Source organism: Ambystoma mexicanum, chromosome 4q (genome assembly GCF_040938575.1).
Source record: "Ambystoma mexicanum isolate Mex_15411 chromosome 4q, UKY_AmexF1_1, whole genome shotgun sequence".
Lineage (NCBI taxonomy): Eukaryota > Metazoa > Chordata > Amphibia > Caudata > Ambystomatidae > Ambystoma > Ambystoma mexicanum.
The window spans coordinates 618,139,438-618,148,262 of NC_090928.1; the positions used below are offsets into that span (position 1 = coordinate 618,139,438).

The window sequence follows — 8,825 nt, forward strand, 5'->3', positions numbered from 1 at the left end:
TGTAGCCCAGAGATTGCATATCCCCACCATGTTGTTGGGTCTGGGTGCCAAAAAGGCTTTTGACCATGTCGAATGGCCCTTTATTAGGAAGGTGCTTAATAGATTTAACTTAGGGGAGGCCTTAATCAGAGGGCTTTTTTCCCTATACTCTACGCCAAAGCAGCTGCAAATGGATTTCTTTCTGTTAGTTTGTCCTGTCTATGGGAACCAGGCAGGGCTATCCTCTCTTGCCACTGCTGCTTGCCCTGGCGGGCTAGCTCCCTCTGGCAAGAGTTATATCTGCAAGTGATATTGAAGGTATCCTGTACCATGGTGTATCCCATAAGATCGCCCTATTCACCAATGATATCATTCTTATGCTTCTGAATGTGGAACCCTCGGTCCTCATGCTCCAGTGATTGCTTGGGACAATTAGGGAAACTTTAGGTTTTATTGTGAACCTCTCTATAAGAGTGAGTTATTAAACATTATTAAAGGTTAGGCCTTGTTGGAACACCTAAAACAGCTGGCCATCTTTCAGTGGCGACGTATTACATGGAAGAATCTGACAGCACTTAGCAAAGATCTGTATCGGGCTAACTATCCGGGACTGTTTGTGGTGATAAAAGCTGATCTAAGATCGTGGTGAGCTTGTGCAATATTGTGGTTCGGGAAGATCTAATCAGTTAAAATGAATATTCTCCCACGGCTGCTGTATAGCTTTCAGGCCCTGCCAATACCCATCCCTCAGTGTGACTTCCATGGGCTTCCAGATGGACCTAGTGGCCTTTCTATGGCAGAATGGGAGAGCGAAGTTGGCTAGATCAACCTTATTTAAGAGTATAGAAAAGGGCGACCTGGTGCTCCCGATTATTAAGAAATACTTTCATGCTGCGCAGTTAAGAGTGCTCCATGACTGAATGAACACCCACTCACCTAAGATTTGTTGTCACCTAGAGGAAGAGATGGCAGGTAAGCCTCTGAGAAACATGTCATGGCTCCAGAGGGAGGGAATAACACTTAGTATGTAGGAATTCTCAACCACGAAACGACTGTTGATGTGGGATAGTACAGCCACCAGTTTGGGCCGCTCTTTCATCCCATGGTTGTTTACTCCTATCCACTTTAACTTGATGGGGTGACCTTCTCTAAGTGGTGTGAGTTCTTAGTCCATCTATTTCACAACGGTCAAATCAGATCATTTGACTCCTGTAAAGTACCTTTGGGGTGGGAGAGAAAGAGCACTTTCAAATGTGCAGCTAAGACACTTGGCAATGCAACCACAGACCTGGAAGGCAGCCGCAATGCCTCCCAATGAGTTTGAGAAAATCACGTTCTCTCCTGGAGACTCCCTGGGTATTGTTTCTTACCTATACTATAAATGTCTGTTGGCTAAACAAAATGAGACCATTATCCACATATGTTCATGCTTGGCATAAAGAATTGGTTAAGGAGCTGCCAATTGAGAGTTGGTGGGAGGCATGGAGGGGACTTCGGAAGTCCACATCAAGTGGATGGTACGCAAACAGCGGCTTTAGATTTTTGACTAGGGTTTACCTTACACCAGATAGAGCAAATCATATGGGGTGGCGGTCATGGATGGAACTTGCTGGCAGGGTTGTGGAGGAACAGGCACCTGCATGCAGATCTGGTGGTATTGTCCAAAACTCACAAGGTATTGGTCAGAAGAGGGACACACAGTTAACTCCATCCCTAGAGAATCCCTCCCGATAGACCCTGTTGTTTTCCTCCTGGGGATCTTCGAAGACGGGCGGTGCCCCTGGTTGGGACTAATACGTCAATCCCACAATCCTTACTATTAAAGTCAAAGCTCCTATTGCAGCTAGATGGCAATCAGCAGTCCCACCTTCGCCGGATGACTGGCGGTCATGGCTGTGGGCTCTGCTGATAATCGAAAAGGTGTCCCACTTCATCCAGCGTAGAGTGCCAGTGTTTTTTCGTGACATGGGAATGTGTACTTACCCGCACTAGAGCTAGCATCAAGGACTATACCTGTCTGGCTAGGCTGAGATCCCTCAGTCTCTTTGAATGCTTATCAGCCTGTGCAACGTAAATGTGGTTGGAAGGGGTATCTGTTACAGCCCCCCCGGTACCCACCGCACCCTCCTCCTTCACCCCCACAGGCCATGTTTGTGGGGTCGTGTTGCTTTGCTTAAAACATAGGGATCAAAAGAGGGCTGTGCCCTTGAAATTCAAGAATAATAAGATAATCTCGTTGATCTCTGTGTTTCAGGTTGTTCTATTGATTTGTTTGTGATGTTGTGCTTGTGTGTCAGGCCCAACAGAACTGTGGGGTATAGCAGAGAAATAAAGTGTTTAAAATGGAACTGTGCTTCGAAGCACTCGCACGAGGCAGGCTAGGCCATATGGTCCAATGATTGATTTCGTCTTCATGTTTGTTCGGAACTGGTGCTTATTTTTATTTTTGTTTTAATCGAATGAATTGAGATAGCTATAACTGAAGCAATGACATGCACCTGGATTACTATTGTTTACAATGTAAAAAATAAAAAGATCTAAATACAAAAATGTAAAAAGTCAGATCCGCATCAAAAACAAAGCAACAAAAAAAACTGGGTTTCCATAAAAAACTATGGAGGGAAAGTTGATCAAATAAAATCTTTCCTCACACTCCCGTAAAATCAGCGTTTTGCTGTGTTGTTTAGCGGAAGCAATTAAAAAAAATATTTAAAATTATGTAGAGCAGCATTTAAAATGTTTACCTACCCCTATTGAATGGAGGCAAAAATGTGAGCTAAATTATGAAATATTTGAAATAATACAGCAGTAACTACTGCATGCAACATAGTTCGGTAATATCTTATGATGTCATCCTGTCAGGCTCACTCTAAGGTTGGTGATATAAACAGGCAGCATTTCCCAATAACGCGATCACAATGGGCCTTAGCTTGTTAGTGTTGTCTACCGTTATTAACTGCACTGCCACACTTTAAATTGCAGGAGTTGGTCAAATGCTCCACAAAGCTATTTATAATCCCTTGAATGCCTAGGAAGAGTGGGCGTAAGAGGAGAAGGCTGTGAGAAGAAAGGATGTCATTTGATGTCAGAAGGTCCCTAGTGTCACTCAAATGTATATACATGGTAACTATTTTTTTATGAAATAGTGAAACAGATGAGTCATGAGAATTGCTATTCAGGGGTGAGGATAGTTTGCATTTGAAGTATTAACCCCTTTCCACTGTTGTATCCCCGAAATCAAGTTTCCAAACGTGCTCTGTCTGCCACATAGTGAGTGTTGGTGCTCATTAGCAAGAGCAGGCCCTTCCAGGCTGTCATTGGTCACCTGCATCGCCCACTGCTCCTTGTTCCTGGCTGCACGCTAACCTCAGAGGAGGCGCCTTATTAGGAAGAGTGCCCATCACCATGTATGTCAGGCTGTCACTGGATGCAAGGAGGGAACACTTGGAGTTGCCCATTGGATAGAGAGGCGCAGAGCCCTGCACAGGCTGCTATTGTGAGAGGTGGGAGGCTTCTTCCTCTGGGATTGTTTTTCGAATATGCTTTATTTTCTGGCTTGTATGTTATGAAATAAATATGATGTGCTGCTGAATATAAATGGTAATATAAAAGACACTTGAATAGATATTTAGGATAGTGCTATAATGTATTAAAATAAGTTTACCTACCTGCTTTTTGTAGTATCTTTATACCAAACAAAAAGCTATACGGCATCGTTACTGAATTTTACTAAATAGCGGCCACCTATTTGTTATTCTGCCAAATAATAAATGTATTATCTGGCACGCCTCATTAGAATGTCCTTATCGTCTGCATTGTGAGTCCTCAAAGACCTCCGGTGCCCTTTGTATGGTTTTAGTAGAAGCCTGACAGATTGTACCCTTAAGGTACATGGCAGTAGTGAGGACCTTCAGACTTCCATCTCAGGATCTGGAAACGTTGACACCTTTGGTCGTTTGACCTTTTCGGAGTTGCATTGTCCTGCATCATCCGTGAGAGGACTGTGCCCCTCCCTCAGACTGGCCTTTGATTTTGAGATGCTTACAGGGAGCCCTTTTTGTGCTGCTTCAGGACATATATATCTCTGTAGTGGGGCTCATAGAATATCATTCTGCAATGCCGGTTGGTGTTCAGTGCATGCTTTTTAAAAGTGAATGTATGCCTCTTAATGATAGCTGGACGCATGCATCCACCATAATTTAGCAAACCCACAAGTTTCAGGATTTGCTGAACGTACCATTTCCAGGCTTTCACTTGATTATAACCAATGCATTTTTCCTCTTGGACTCCATGTTTTGGAATTAGCCAAATGCGTGGCCACACCCTCGCGTGCATCTGCTTTCACATACAACTGGAATGACACTTTGCACAACACTTCTGCCATCAGAGTGTAGCTCCCTTTCATGACAAAAACGTTGAACTGTAGCTACACACATAGCTGACTATCCTTTCACACACCATCCAACAGCTTGTTTCCCTAGAGTGCCTCTCTCCACCCATAGACATGCCCATTAGACACAGGTGGCTAACATGGACTCGGCCAAGCTGTCCCAACCTTTAATGGTCATTATGCACACAAGCACCTCTTAAATTTCCCATACTTCGGTCCCTCCGGGGGCGTTCAACCTACAGCACGTTGGGATCATACCCATGGTGAAAGGCTCTATACAAATGCTGAAACGAAATGAAGACGAATACTTCCATTCCGATAATAGAAGATTTCTCCAGTTTGACGTGTGCCTAATTCTAAAGTTTTACCATCAATACTGAAACTCTGGTCAAGGCAGAATTGTTTACCAATAGCACGTGTCGAATTTTATCTTGACCGTAATGTAGTGTTGGCCATCAAAGCCTTATTGAAATAATCTTCTTTAGTCCAAGAAGAAATTGATCTCAGCTTGTAGTTAAATGTAAAAAGGGTAATCCTGACCTGTGTGCAAAGCACTAGGGCATGTAGAAAAAAACGATTATATTTGTTTTCGCTTTTTGTTACTTTTGGGTAATGCACCAAGGGCATCCTGGCTTCAGTGGTCACTTTCGGTGAAATTGGCTATTATACAATCTTCTGAATTGGTGAATGTTGACCCCCTTCTTCTCTGTTCCAGGGACATCCCATGGGATACCTTACAGTGGTGTATGCAGGCCAGCACCCTGAGCTAATCTTTGTACTTGTCTGAGACGCCATCGGGCTCAGGTGGAGGCCAGGGTAGGCTCTTTGATTTTACAATCCGTGAATCTTGGTTATATTATTAAACATGGGAGATACTGTGATGCTTATTCTGTTTTTTAATTATTCTTTTTAATAATGTTGCATTTTATCAGTGGTGTGTGGTTTATATCCTCATATGGTTGAGGAATATGATGAGTGATCAGATATGGTAGAATTCCTAGATAACCAATGGTGATCTCCAATACACTGGCCCCTCCTACTTCACTGTACATGGAGCCCTTCCGCTCACGCTCCCATGGCAACCACATGAAAGAAATTAAATGTAAATAACAGCCGGATTGGCACCGGTGGCCAATGTATCGAATAGGTTTCGGTGAGGAACCTGTACTGGGGAGGCAGTGGTCATGGCTAATATTGGCTATTTGGCAGCTGGTTGGTCAGGAAACCGTGTGTTGGTGAATACTGTGGCAACGGAGAAGACCCGGACTAATGGATTCCATGCTGTAATCTAGGCATAATTAGCTACCTATATTCAGAGAAAATGCTGCCCGCGGCCTCTGCACCAACCAAATATATCACAGCTGAGACTCAGTTACCCATCCGCGGGGCAACTATAAACACTTGCCTCATTTCACTGAGTCTGATCTGAGCCCGACGGTGGTATCTTGCACAATTCCAGCTGCTGCAGGGAAGGTAGTTTAAATAATATCGTGGCCCGCTAAACTGCATTTCCATCTGCAACAAGTCTATAGCAAGCCCTGTAGTAGTAGTGGTAGCGAAAATTATTCAAAAAGCATAAAAATAATAATACTAATAATTCAATGGTGAATGGTACCTGCACACCAGCAAACAATTGGCTATGGTTAGTAAGTAAGGTGGGACTCGTTGATGAAAGAAGGTGACATGTTTTCTTTGGGGGGCATAGGTTGCATAAAGGTTCCACTCGCAAGAGGAGCTAAGGAAAGAATTTAAGAGAATGCTTGGTCCAACTCTGAGCGGTTATAATCACTCTTTTGTTATTTCACGTGCAGCTAAGTTTCGGAGGTGCAAGTCTGACACCTTGTGGCCGTATCGGCCAAAAAGCTGTGCTTGGTTGCAAACGAAAATCCAGCGCCCACATCTACCATCTCCCTCGCTTTCCATCGGTAAGAGGAACCCCCGTGGAGCTCATGAAACACGCACCCTCGAGTAGACTGTAAACACAAGTACGCATCAGCCGAAACAGCTCCGAAAGCCACTGCAAGGAGCTGTTTTGATTTTAGGTAAAATTGATAAGTATAGTATTAATGTCACTTTTGCAGGTTGCAACATTTCTTTTTTTTTTTTTTTTTTTAACTCAACATTTCTACGTTAAACGGCACACGAATCTGTCTGTGGAGATGCGGGGTGAGCGGTCAAGCGCGCTTCAGTTTCTTGCGCAGTATTTCGAAATTCATGGACGCTATAAAAGACATCGTGCAGCCTTGGAAATGTGCACACATTCATTTAAAAGATCTGCATTTTTCCGCAGGGCAGTGTTTACTGTAGTGCTAATTTCTCTGGCCCTGGTGCAACATTTCTTTCTTTTTGCGAAAACTGTGTTCTTTCAAAGTTTATAAAATAGCTAATGCTATCCTGCGCGCAATGGGGGGGTTCGGTGATTTGTTTTAATTGAGGGGACGTAAATGTTTGCTTCGAGAATGCAGGAACGACCGAGCATAGACAGTGAGCTAAGATCAAACACACGTGTTTGGGGAGGGGAGGGTTTCAGCCCCTGAGATAATGCTAAAAATAATGGGTTAAAATGGTGCATTTTACAGTAGGCTTTTTGTGTGAATAATTAGGCCACACAGTTTGGAATCAGTGTTCCATGACAGTAAATGTGAAATGCAATAGATGCAATCCATGAACGGTGCACACTTATCTCGGCCCACAACATATGCCAAGAAATGAAAACATGTTTGTGCTGGCTGTGCAAACCTCCTGCTCACACCTCAGCATGCCCCTACACATAAGTAGACATGACGGGATGGCTCACCCTACACAGAGCGCTGACCCACAGAAGAGGAGAGGACTCCCCTCCTGTGAGTCAGCACCTGCGCTAATAGTGCAGCAATGAGAGTCAGCAGGGCCAGCCTGCTCTCATTATGGAGTTCTATGCATTTTGCTAAGAGAGGTGTATGTGCAGCACTTAGATTAACATTCTGAACATACATGGGGATGCTCATCTGAACATGCACATCTTGCAGGGGGCTGCATCCTGACGGCCATGCAAAGGAGCCTACAAAGGAGCCGCCACTGCGGGGGGGGGGCATCACTGCGTTCAACCAGCTCCCAATCACTGGTTGGTAGAGTACTGTATTGTTGCCTCTGCTTCTAATGCCCTATGAAGCTGGGATAACATCACTAACTGCAGTCACAATTCAGGGATATTTGTGATTCTATGATAGGGTTAAAAGAGCAAATGATGTCGGCAGTACAAAAATGCAAATGATGTATTTAGTAAACCAGACCCTGGCTTCTCATTGTGTTTGAGCATTCATAAAATATGAGCAGTAAAACTGGAAGGGTTATACCTTGAAGGAGAGATTGCAGAGCCAAATATGGTCTGTTTAAGAATGCGATCATACTGAAAAACGAGATTAACTCTTGCCTGGTCTGGCTTCAACAACGCATTTAAATTCTTTTACACCACTCGATTTTCAACTGCACCAAATCACTGAAGATAAAGGGGCTGATTCATGGAACAAACGTGTGCCGAAAATCCCAGCGCCAGCAGGCGCAAGGTGTCGCAAGCGTGAGAAAGCAAGCGCACGCGTGTGATTCAAGGAAGGCGCTGTGCTTGTTTCCCACTGGTTGTGCGCCAAATCGGTGCATGTCGCACGAGGGCACACACGTCATCAAACGGCGTGCTCTAGGCGCACAGCAAAACCGCACATAGCGCAGCGCACACAACAAAAGTAGGCGGAACAGTGGGCATAACACGCAGAATGGGGAATAACGCGTGAAAAAGAAGGCGTAACTGGGGAAGTACTGCAGGGAACTACACGGAACGCCCACACGCATGTGAACAACCCGTATTCATGGATACGAATACGGGAAACCCGCACACGGCAAAAGACGCACACAGGCATGAATGCGTCCGCCACACGAAGGCAGGCGGAAGCGTCCCGGCGCACAGTATAAAAGTGCGCGCAAACAACAAACACGTATATACAGCTACGATGAATGCCCCATTTGTCGCAGCACTGATCGTGGGACACCACAGGAGGAGGATAATAGCCAGGGCATGCATTTTTTCACCACGGACAAGCCTTTTTGGGATGCCTGACGACCAGGTCTACGGCAGGTATAGGTTTCCACCCAGTATCATCCTAGACCTGGTCAGGGAGTGGGAAGATGACCTTAGATCTCCCACCCTTTGCTCCCAAGCATTGAGCCCCTTGGAGAAGGTGCTCAATGTCCTGCATTTTTTGGCCACTGGGTCATTTCAGCGGACTACTGCCATAGTGGGGGGGGGGTCTCACAGGCCACACAGTCACGCTGCCTACACCAGGTCTTGGCAATCATGACAGCGTGCCCCTCAGTCCGCAGGCACATATACATGCCCAGAACACCTGCAGAAAGGCAGGCCGTTGTCCTGGACTTTTACAGGGTGGCACACTTCCCCAAAGTGCTCGGTGCCATAGATTGCACC

The 8,825-nt window shown here is 45.1% G+C and overlaps 1 long non-coding RNA gene across 1 annotated transcript in view; it reads left to right on the forward strand.

The window, feature by feature from the left end:
- The window catches only part of LOC138467096 (uncharacterized), a 73,345-nt gene extending 68,112 nt beyond the window's left edge, over nt 1-5,233 (forward strand). The window contains exon 4 of the long non-coding RNA XR_011268030.1: nt 5,085-5,233. This is a non-coding gene — a long non-coding RNA (uncharacterized lncRNA). The remainder of the gene's footprint in view (nt 1-5,084) is intronic.
- Nucleotides 5,234-8,825: the final 3,592 nt, after the last annotated feature.